General features: G+C 33.1%; 1 long non-coding RNA gene across 1 annotated transcript; it reads left to right on the top strand.

The window, feature by feature from the left end:
* Positions 1-10,091: 10,091 nt before the first annotated feature.
* LOC107789252 (uncharacterized) lies at positions 10,092-11,627 on the top strand. The gene is made up of 2 exons (XR_001648812.2): positions 10,092-10,524; positions 11,583-11,627. It is a non-coding gene; the product is annotated as an uncharacterized LOC107789252 (long non-coding RNA).
* The last annotated feature ends 743 nt before the right edge of the window (positions 11,628-12,370 follow it).

Genomic DNA, 12,370 nt, shown 5'->3' with positions numbered 1-12,370 from the left:
TATAAATATAATTACAATTAAATCTTTAAAGAGGCCAATATTGCAATTATATGCAATTTAGCTTTAAAAATACTAAATAAATTTGTAAAAATATGCAAAAAATTACGCTAGTTATATTTTAATATAAATATGAGAATACAATAAATGAATCACCCAAAATGATAATTTTGGGGATAATTACTGGGCTTTTTGATAAAATAGGGCAATAAATTGATTTAAAAATCTTTTAAAAATTAAAGAAAAAATAATAAAACCTTGGAACATACGTATATATGCACATACATGCTATTTTGAGAGTATTTTTCATATTAAAAATATACAGGAAAAAATTGGGTATCAACAGCTGGGAAGGACCAGGTTCTTGGTTCTTGGCTTGAAGCAGTTTCAGCATATCCTAAAGAATACCATCATTCTTCTCCTTCTCCTTTGCCAGCTCAGCTTTGAGAGCATCTCTCTCAGTCTCCATTTCTACCAATCTCTTCTTCAGCCTTCTAATTTCATCATCCTTAGCCCCACTCTCTTGCACCAAGGCTCGCACTTTGCTATTTACAGGTACCTATTTGGATGAACCAGGTTCTTTGAGAGTAGTGTGGACTTCATAGTCATAAGCAATCAGAGTGTTTTCCCTAAAGTGATCTTTGCTTGTACCAACTTCCCATTTCTTGATGGGTATCTTGAAGTGTGCAAGTATAGCGGTGAGAATAAAACCATAGAGTATGGCATGAGTTTTGGTGCCAGTCAGAACCCTATCAAGAAGCTGAATAATAAATTCAGGCCAATTAATTTGTCTCCCACTGTCCAAACATTCCATAAGGACCAGCTCTATGAATGTGGCAATGTGCCTCCTTTCCTACTTGGGCAACACAACTTTGTTAACAAATTCGAACAGCACTTTGTGAGGTGGGTTCATCTCACTTTTGTATATAGCCTTGGCTCAAGCTCATCTTCATTGTAACCAAACTTCCTAGTAATAGCAAGGGCAGTGGGAAAATTCTCTAGACTTGGCCATTTGAGCTTCTTATAATCATTGTACCCTTCGGCAGGTACATCTAAGATCTCTCTCAGTTCTTTATCATCAAAACTCACTGTCAACCCTTTTACCACATTGATGACCCTATCATCTTTGATCTCACAATATGCCATGAACTCTATTATTTGAGTTCTGGCCGGCATATATCTTAAGGACCATGTCCTTCCAACCTTGCAATTGTAACTTCTTCAATAACATTAACATATCTTCCCCATCCAAGTCCATGAGGAGTCTACCTTTCAAGATGGTTCTCTTCCCAAACTTAACCATCTTGTCCTTCTCAGCATCATATTCTTCTTCTTCTTCTCCACTCCATTCTTCTTCCTCCACTATTTTTACTTTTCTTTATTTCAATGCGAACCTGGTTCTTTTATCCAAAGTAGATGGCTTTGCGGACTCTGTTTTTGAAACAGACTTATTTGTGGAAGTCTTGGCTTTCTTTGCCTTTGGAGTCACAATCTCCATTTCTTTTGTCTCCTCTTCATCCCGAAGGACCAGGTGTATTTCATCATTTTCAATAGCCTCAACAGGCTCAACCACCTTCTTCTTTCCTTTAGCAACAACTTTTCTCTTACTTTCTTCTAAGGCCTTTGCCAGTTCAGTCTCACGCTGCTTCTTCTGACGCCTTGTAGCTTTTCCTCTTTTAGGAGGAGTCTCTACAGGGATAGAAGAGGCAGTTTTTCTCTACCCCTAGCAGTGTCAGGAATTTTAACTCCTGAACTTTCTTTCTTTTTGGGTCTGCAAAGGTTTCCTCTTCAGATGGAACAGGTTTTTGAACATCATTCCCTAATCGAATCAAACCCTCAGTAGCTTTTCCCGACCTACTTCTCCCTTTTTCTTTTACGCTTTCTTCTTCTCCACCAGATTCCTCGCTCCAAACTACCATTGCTCCTGTTTCTTAAGTCAGACTAATATGAGTGGGTGACCCTTCAGCCACTCTTTTTCTCATACCCCTCACAACACCTTGAACACCCTCACTCTCATTTTCTTTTCTCTTTTTATCTTTACCACCTATTCTCCTAGACTCATTAGTCTCAACCCTAGCCACCCACCAAAATGAAACAATTCTCCAAATTTGCAGCAACCTCGGAGATGATTTCAGTAATATTATTTGGGTCAGAAGTTACCTGCTCTATTTGAGAAGAAATGATTTCTTTCCCCATCAGTAGCAAATTTGAATGATTCATCAGATTTTTGGGGTTCTTCTTCTCGACATGTTAATATATATATATATATATATATATATATATATATATATATATATATATATATATATATGAGAGAGAGAGGGGAGGAAGGTAAAACAACAAAAAATTAGCATCACATGAATGTGCTGAAAAAAGACACGATCATTTGCTTAGGCAAAAAAAAAAACAAAAAATTACAGTCATATTTTTTTATTAAGCACTCTAATTAAGACGACACTGAAGCTGCACTTTCTAACAAAAGGGTTCTACTAATTTCCAAAAAAAAAAAAAAAAAGATCGTTTCTGAAATTATTAAATATAGTGACTTAGCATAGGGCTATTTGGTTAATGACAAGCAAAAAATACTTCTTATCACGAAAAGAAAATTAGAATGCCATTAAAAGTGGAGACATTTATATTGTTTTAATATATCAGCATTTTCAGATACTAGTTTTTGGCCATACACGTTGTGCGTGTGCTCTTTATAAGTGAATATAAATTTTCAAATGACAGATATTAGCTATAAAATAATTAAATACAAATTCCTGAAAGTAATAAATTGTTCATCCTAGCTAAGTCAAGAAAGGAAGAAATATTGCCCTAACGTGAATCCTTTTGGATATTCCGATCCAAATTGTAATTTAGCTATATGAATTTGTGTGTATTTGTGTATAAATTCGAATCAATAGGCAAAATATGTTAGCTTATACGTAATCCTAAAATTAGTATCAATTAAGATCAATGGATGAATTTTAATAAATGGAAGTTTAAAAATAAAACTCATTGCCAAAGCGCTAAGATGTTGCCAAAAAAATGTAAAGGGAATTTTACCATCTAATTAAAAATATTTTAACAGAGGCGAATTTTCTCGAAACATGATAGTACTAATTAACAAGTGCACAAGCAACATCATCAAGAGCTTATAAAAACACATTAAGTTATGGGATGATTACCTTTTGGGGTTTCAATGTTTGACGGTAAATATTCTAATTCAAAAATTCAAAAATTACTGATAGATTCATGTTACATATAATTCTCCAAAGAATATTTTTTTTCAAGTTTTCTGTATTGGACGTACTTGCGAAGAAGCAAAGTTTGGTCAAAATTTCACTCTTGAAAAACTTAATATATCTAAATCACCAAATTAAATTAACAAAATTTCAAAAGATTTGAGTTTTAATACAAAAATATTCAATAATATTTTACATATAGACTCAAAAACAAATCTTATGAGACGAAGCATAAGGAATAGTCATAGTGTTGGCGAAGTAGGGATGAATGATCGAGTTCTTCTAAGACCGGAGGAGAAAAAGGAAGTTGGGGAAGTCTTTTGTCAAAATTATAAGACATAACTAGCAAAGTCTTTTGCCTCGAATAATAAGACAAAAATGCATATTTGTGGGACCAAGTAAAGTTTGTTTTGATGGTTGACAAAGGAACTCAAGCATGAACCAGGTTCATCCACAGTGTACAGAGACATGAGCAGATTTAAGCATAAGGGATACACGTGAGGGAGATAAGCTTAAGTGGTTATATCCGAAATCTCCTGATCGAAAAAGTTGTACAAATGATAAGGAGAAGGACTCCTTATTCGAAGAGAACTTTATCCAAGATAAGGGAGGAGTTAGAAGTTGAAGATAACTAGAACTCTTCCACTAAGGTAGAGTATAGCATTGGAACTCTAATTATTTCTTATTCTACTAACTCTATAAATTACAAGATGTTCTCACTTTACAGGCATGCACAAAAGGTTAAGTTAAACGTGAGTTGAAGAAAAAATAGCAATGTATTTTGTAAGCAATTCTTGTGTGACTGTGTTAGAACCTAAAGCTACATGAACCAGATACCAGTTCCAAGTATTTGTCTTTTATTCTAGTTTCATTGTAGTAGGTGTTTTCAATTTGTAACTTTCAGTTTTATCTAGAAACAATTGTATTAGGTACTCTGAGTATTCAAGTTAGATAATTTTTAAAACGTGTCCCTTCAAATTTGTTCAAGCGACGGCTAAAACATTAAATATTGGAAGATGCACACACTACAGTTCTGAATTTCTTTAAACATTTGAATAAAATATATCTTTATCTAATAAAGAAGAAAATTATTTTATTAATTACTTATCTATTTTAGATGGCTTCATTTAGAGAATATTTGGTTGAAGTTGTCGCGCCCCCTTTTTCTCACGAAATCGAGTTTCGACATTTTGGGACAACTCTTTTCCTTTTGGGATGGGGTAAGGGATTTGAAGGATCGCTACCTAACGGATTAAGGTGTGTTAGGGCACCTAGAACAGTTAACTCATATAACCAGTTTACATCACCAGAAATCGGGTAAGGGCTCAAAATTACCTTGAGGGGAAGGTGTTAGGCACCCCTCGAGATCTACAACGGTGGGTCCCGGCCGAACATAAATTAAGTGAATTAGTCTTATGAAAAATAAAACAATTTAGACAAATAGATATTATTTTAAAACATGAATTAAAGGAGTCCTAGATTTTTTAGCCTATAGGATCATTTCTATGCAATACTTGGTAATTTTCCCGAAGTTGAGGTGCTACATATAGCATTAGAGCACGGGTCATCATTTCCTTTACTACCCAACTACTATCTTTCAGTTGTTACCTAAGCGATCTAGTAGCTTCTAATGCGTACCTTATGCGGGCACTCCCCCCTCCCCTCCCCTTACTTATTGTACCGAAGGTATGTAGGACCTCTATTTTGGATAGTTCTAGACCTACCGGTGTTGCCAAAAATGGGAAAAAGGTAGGATACAGACAAAAATCAGATAGGACTATCAAGTAGGGAATAGATAAGGGTTCATGCTAACCTCCACAAATAGACAACAAATGCACGCAATTAAAGAGACAACTTCACTGATTTAGGATCCTACGGGCAGGATATCTAGATGAGCGGAAAAAAATATAAGAAAGCAGCTTATTAAACGATTGAGACATTTGGGCTTGCCTACGGATTTGATTAAGTTCTGAATCTGGGCATGTTCCAAGCAACATGAGATCACAGTTTTTGGCCCAGAATTCTTAATAAACCTACAGGTTTTTCTACCGATAACCGGAACAGAATCCTATAGGCATGGTATCTAAAGGTTGATAAAAGACCTATAACATGATTTCTAAGCGAATTATTGATTTTTAACTCATGAAAATAGATTTTATCTCTTTAGATCCTATACGCATGCTTTCTAATTTGTAGAATTAGTTAACTCCTACAGACATGACTTCTAGGCGTCGAAACTGATTCATTTTATTCCTATAGGCATGGTATTTAAGTTAAAACTGATTTTACCTATAGGCAAGATATCTAAGTTAAAACTGATTTTTTTACATATAGGCACGATATCTATTAGTCATATGTGGGCAGAATTTTAAACAACTTGCCAGGAAAGTTATTATTCAAACAGATATGATCCTATAGACATGGTTACTAATACATGTAACTTAAAGTGTGTGCATGGATCCTATGAACAGGATTTCTAATGTAAAGGGTCTATAAACATGATTTCTAGCATGCGAGTGAAGTACAGAACAAAGCAATCAGAAAGTCCTATATGCATGATCTCTAAACAAGTACTAACATTCACATAATCATCAATAAAACTACAGGCAGGATTTCTACCCGAGTATCAAACAAAGAAATAAAAAAAACCCTCCCCTTAGCTTTTACTAATTCCCCAGATCTGTTTATTAGAAAGATTATTACAGCCCAGAATGAATAAATAATAGTATCTATTACACAATAGGGAGCCTTAGCAGGCCCAATATAAACTTGAGAGCCAGATCTTCAAACACAACAGCTTTGAAACAATAGCAGGGATCCACAATACCTTAAACTAGGCTTCCAGTGTGTCAAAGTTCCCAAAGAGCCTCAAGGACCCCGGGCAATGCTCACACTGGAACCACACATTCAACACAAATTTCATAAGAGACTGGAAAATCAACCCTAATGTGTCAGAATTTAAAGGAGTCTCAGGGACCCTATGCAGTACTCACACTGGGGGTGGTAGGAACCTAGATAAATAAGTGTAGAAGTTTTAAATCCAGTATATAGAGGGTAAGGAGGAACAAGTTTAGAAAACAGTTTGATTTTATTAGGAGCAAACAGATTCAAATTATTGGACTGCAAACAGAATTTCACCTAGAACAAATAGAATCACTACTTAGTAAATAGTTCAAACAGATTGGTATGATTCAGACATGGACATTGTACTAGCATCTAAGCAATCAAAAAAGAACCAGGATACTTGAACTAATAGATAGAGTTGGCAACATATTACATGTTTGCAGAGTAGGGAACATACAACTGATTATACAGAATTTCATATTACTAGAGATAACCTAATTAATCTTGTCACTAGGTGAAATTATATGGGCATATAGCAAATAGAAACATGTTGAACCCTCATATTAATAAGCACATAGGATTGAATAGGGTAACAGATACTAAATCATACTAGTTGAAAAAGCAGTAACAAAAAACATGCTGAGGTCGAAGTAAACTATAAGACAAAATAAGATAACATGAACTGAAACATGCTAGTTGAGAAAGGAGTAAACATGAGTCTTAGATCATACAGAAACATGCTGATGTTTGAAATAAACTAACCACATAAGTACAGGGAACATAATAAGATAACAGGAGTTAGCACATACCAACTGGGAAGAAAGTAAACAGGAATATAATGGCAGTTTGGATCCAAAAAGTTTAGCCTTGGCTTCCAGCCGACAAAACAGTGCAGAAATAAGAGTAGTCGTACAAAGAAAGAACTTAAATTCTTTAAGGAAAAGCAGAGATCTTTTGAGTTGTAAAGTGAAGGAATTGTAAGAGTGTGTAAGTATGAGTGTAAGTCTGTAAGTGTGAGCGTGTTTTAAAATCAGAGTAATGAAAGGTTTTTATAGCATATAGTAGAGTAAAAGCAAATAAGGTAGGAGAATCAATGGCACACAAATGAGGAAACGAGATTAGTTAATCAGTCAATTAGGACTAACAAGAATCAATTAATAGGTAGAATCACGGAAGTATCACTTAAATTAACACGGAATAAATCAGCAGTCAAGATTGAGGTCTAAATAAAGTAAGTAGTAAGTCCATAGATCAATTAAAAGTCTGTCCTAATAATCAAAGTATAGAAATCAGGCTAGCAAAAGAATTAAGGAAAGTAGTACCAATTATGAATCACACATAAGGAAAGAATAGGTAAAAATCTGTCAAGGAAATATCAGTATCGTACAGGAAAGAAAAGATTAAAATCTCAGTAAAGGATCTCAAAACCCTAATTTTTTGGGTAAACCATAAAGTCAGCAGAGAAACAAGGGTGAAATAATCGCACACTGCGTACAATGAACATAGACAAGAGATTTATTCGAGAAGCACAAAGAATCGAACTAGAGAAGATCTGAAACCCTAATTTTAGGGTGAATAAATTAATCAAAAACAACTATAGGAATAATATAGATACACATAGATACATGAAAACATTAAAGAGAAAATACTCAAAATTAAGGAACCCTAACAGATCTGAAAAGATCTGGGCCCTAATTTTAGGGTGAGTAAAATTAGGCGGAAAACCTTTTTAACGAAATCATGAAAAGATTCACAGATAGTCATGCAGAAACATAGATATGATTTTTAATAAAAATATAAGTACCAAATCTAAGCAGATTTCAAGGATCTAAACCCTAGCTTTAGGGTAAAATAAGGAATGAGCAAAATCTCAGAGAGTCAAACCATAAGGAGCCGGAGAAAGAACATAGATGGAAAAAGATAAATATTCGAACCAGATTTGATCCGAAAATAGGGAGATTAGCTTGCCATGTAGGGTAAGCTACTAAATAACACCGTAATTGAGTAGCCAGTAGAGAAAGGGGTAAAATAAGATAAGAAATCACCAGATGATTCCATATATGATTAGAATCAAAGGGGATTTGGTGAGGATTTGGGGTGACGACGCTTAGGGTTTGAGAGTGAAAGAGGGGAGATTGAGAGAGTTCAAGGGTGGCATTTGGTGGGAAGTGATTAGGGTTTAGACGGGTTAGGCTAATTAAAAGGGCCAGGGTGATAGGACCGTTGATTTTAGGGGTTTCTAGGTCGGGTAGTTTAATTGGGTATAGATAATTGGATATTGGGCTGGTAAATACAATTGGGCTAGATCAGAAAATTAGTTAGAAAGGGGCTAGATTTTAAGTACCTAATTAAATCAGTAAAATAATTTATAAAAATAATTAATAAATAACAAAAATATCATTTGTGCCTGAAAATAATTTAAAATAATTATTTAGCATTATAAAAATATAAAAGGTCATTTTCTGTTTAGATAATGTAATTATGCATATATACATCTATATATAGAGGCTATTATTGCAAAAATGTGCAATTCTAGCCTTAAAAATGCAAATGTAATTATAAAAATATAATTAAAATATTTAAGCACTATATGGGCATAAATGATGAATTTAGATGATCAAATGATCATCAAAATAATATAAGGGGTAATTAGTGGATATTTGCATAATAGAAAATGTAGAAATAAATAGATTTAAAGCCCTTCAAATTGTAGAAAAATTATAAAAATACTTGTAAATGCATTGAAAGTCTAATAATAATGTATGTGAATGATTTTGAAGATATGTATGCATATTTGAAATAATGAGGGCAAAATTGGGTATCAACAGAAGTTTAAAAAAAAATTAGTATTTGAAGTTAAAGTTAAAATTGTATTAATTAGACATGAATTGCACTTGGAGAAAAAGTTGAGATTTTGTGAGTAAAACACTATTTTATTTAAGATGCTCAAACAAAAGTTTCAGCTTCAATATTTTTTATTTAAAATATTAAAGTTTAAATAATGAATTAAATTGTGAAATAAATATTGTTTTGCAAATAATTGTCCAAATGCATTTATAACTCAAACAAGAATTCTTAACATAAGACTATAGTTAACATTTAGTTATAATACTAATGGCATAAATAAATGTGCAGCCTATCTTCAGAGAGACTAGTACTAATGAAATAGTAACACAATTATCTGTAGTAAATCATTTTGTTCAATCAACAACCTGGGAAAGTCGAACCTTAATGTGGGTATCAAACACGAGTGGGAAACAAAAAAAAAAACTTATGACAATTAATGCCTGATATTTCTTCTAGTTATCATATTTATCAGTTTTTTTGAAATTAAAATAGTCTTATGATCCTAGAATTTGCATTTACTCCTTGTCTTTCTATGTCCTCTTGTGAACATGTGACGTTTTCCCTATATGAATTACTCCTATAAAATTAAAGAAAATAAATGTTTACCAATTATTTTCTATTTTATAGGATTTTTGTAGGATCTTATTAATTTTTTGCATTTTTATGCACGTTTAATTTTGCTTAAAACCACAAAAAATGTCAAAAATACCATGCATTGCATTTAGATTTTTTAAATATTTTTAGGATTAATTAGTTAATTAACTATTTTATTAAAAATAAAAATCACAAAAATGGTTTATTTTTACCTTTTAAATTTTAGATTAGTGATTTTTCTCTTTTAATTTAGGATCAAATTTTTTTTATAAATTTTACAATTAGATAACTAGTTTAATTTTACAACTTAGATTAATTTATGGTTTAATTTAGGATTTCTTTTATTAATTAAAGAAAGAAAAAGAGAAACCAAAGAAAAAGGAAATAAAAAGGTTTAAAATTGAATTTGGGCTTATTTGTATGCCTAAACCCATTCCCAAACACATCCCAAATCCAGGCCCAAAACCCCTTACCCGGTCCAATCCATCACTAACTCGAAACGACGTCGTTTCTTTGTCTTTCAATCACAGCCATTGGATTCTTTTGATCTAACGCTCTGAACTAGGCAAACAATGGTAATATAACATCAGTCCATTTCCCTTCTCAAACACTCTCGAATGAGAAACCCTAGCCGCCCCTTTTACCCTCGCCGTCTCCGCCGTAGTCCACCAATCGGAAATCGCCTCATGGCGGCAGAACACCTCCAAACTCCACCAAATTAACACCAGATAACCACCATAACCTCCTCATCCTATATCTATCACCGATTTCTCCAAAATCTTTACCCATTTGCTCCAATTTCAGATCTAAAACTTTGAAAGAAAACCAAAACCCTAAACTGTCCTGTTCTCTTTGATTATTATGGTTTCAAAGGTTATGATAATCGATTGTTCTTGACAAGAGCAATCAATTAGCGTCAGTTTTGGTTTATTTCAAGACCTTCCGGACTCTGACCAAGCACCTACTGGCCCGCCAAAGCTCCAAGGCTTACATAGCTCATGCACCTGCCTTAGTTACCTACTTAATCTCCCAGTCGTTTGTTTTTATTTCCCTTTTATTTTCTGTTTCTTCTCATGTGTTATTATTTCTGCAATACTGTTTTAGGTTTCAAGTCTATCTTTATTTTTCTTTTTTTTTTCTTTTAGCTTTGCTTGACTACTGCACTATAATAAAGTTTTAGTTTAAATTTAGTTGCATAGTCTTCTAGTTAACAACATTGTTATTTAGTCGACGACTCTTCTTTTAATCTAGTTTGAACCAATTTGTTTAAAATGGTTTCTGTATTTAGATTACTCAAATGCATGATTAGTTAATTCAGATTACAAGTTTTTTTAATTAGCCCTAAGGTTGTGACCACATGATGTCTTGGTTTGTTTAGAGGTCTGATATGTGTTTGCTACCTTATTTTGTTAATTGGAAATCAGGAGTTTAAAATAGTAATAACAAGAACCTAAAAGGAGGTCAATTGGGAAATGAGATAAGGGTTTGATATCAGAAGCTTCTAGAAGGGGCTAATGAGTAATCAAACAAGCTGAATTTAGGTCAGAATTGGTGGGGATTAAAATAAACTAGCAAATGGGAGGGTAAAATTGGGTTTTACATAAGTTAAATATCAGAAGATTCTAGGACTTTGGACAGCTGTCCCCATTTTTAGCAAAAGATGCTGAAATTGGGTGGGAAAAAGAACATACAGCTGTAAAAAGATGCTATAATATTCTGAATTTCAGAATTTTAGGTTAGAATATTCCATTTTTTATGCCTTTTTGTGCACTCTATAACAAGAAAATCACTCACTCATATACACACACTCATCAGATTTTCAGAAACCTGAAAAGCACAAAAACGTTCAGCTATTGTTTCATTGATAGCTGATCAATTTCTTTTCTGATTTCGACCTAAGTTAGAATAAATTTTTCTTTTGAAATTTCTGGATTCTTGAGTTGCAAGATGGTTTGAGGTTGAATGCTATAGTACTGTTGGTTTTTGCTGCTAGTTTCATTGGTTTCCTTCTTTGTTCTTGTTGTTTTTTCCTTGAAGATTCATATCCTTATTCTTATTCTTTGTAACCAGGTATATCTTGTGCCTTGAATTATGAATGAAAGCTTGTTTTGAAGATATTGCTGCCATGGAGTTTTGGAATTATATTTACATTTTTATTTCGTTCTGATGTTTACTTCTGAGTAATTCGAATACTGTTCTTTTTTTGGCTTTTTTCTTATTAGTTTCTGTTTAGTTACATTAAAGTTTTTGCTGTGTGGATTCATGAAATAGCCAGGATGTTCAGTGTTGAAGGATTTGAATAGCACCTCTTGCATATGCTGAGTTTAGGTTAAGTAGTCTAGTTTAAAATGTTAACTTTCAGTCTTTTCTACTTCTATGTGATTCTGTCCAGTTTTTTAAATTTACTGTTTGGTAATATATGAGCTTTTCATGCTTGAGTATTTTGGATAAGTGCTGGGTATAATCAAAATAGAACATGATTGATGCTTGAGTACATTTGGTTGAAGTGTTTCAGCACTACTACAGTGTGTAAAATGATTGTATGTTCATGTTGCTTCATGAGCAACAATTGTAGTCTTTTAGCGTTTCTACAGTGTTCAAAAGAATTATGTATATTGAAAATGCAATGTATAGCTTTAAGCATGTTCAGTTTTTCTTACTACTGCTAATTCCAGCATTTTTAACTAACCATCTACAATGATTTAGGAACAGTTTTAAAGATTCAATTATTTTTTTGTTATTATTAAAGGTATGATAAATATTTAAGGCCCAGCAGGTTAGGCATTTCATTTATAATTGGTGCAAATATGACTATACACGAATTGTGATGAGTTAAGCCTTAACAGGCTTTGGGTGTT

The sequence above is a fragment of the Nicotiana tabacum genome, chromosome 22 (assembly GCF_000715075.1).
Source record: "Nicotiana tabacum cultivar K326 chromosome 22, ASM71507v2, whole genome shotgun sequence".
NCBI lineage: Eukaryota > Viridiplantae > Streptophyta > Magnoliopsida > Solanales > Solanaceae > Nicotiana > Nicotiana tabacum.
The sequence above is the reverse complement of the archived record's forward strand: the minus strand, read 5'-3'. Positions and strand labels throughout refer to the sequence as shown.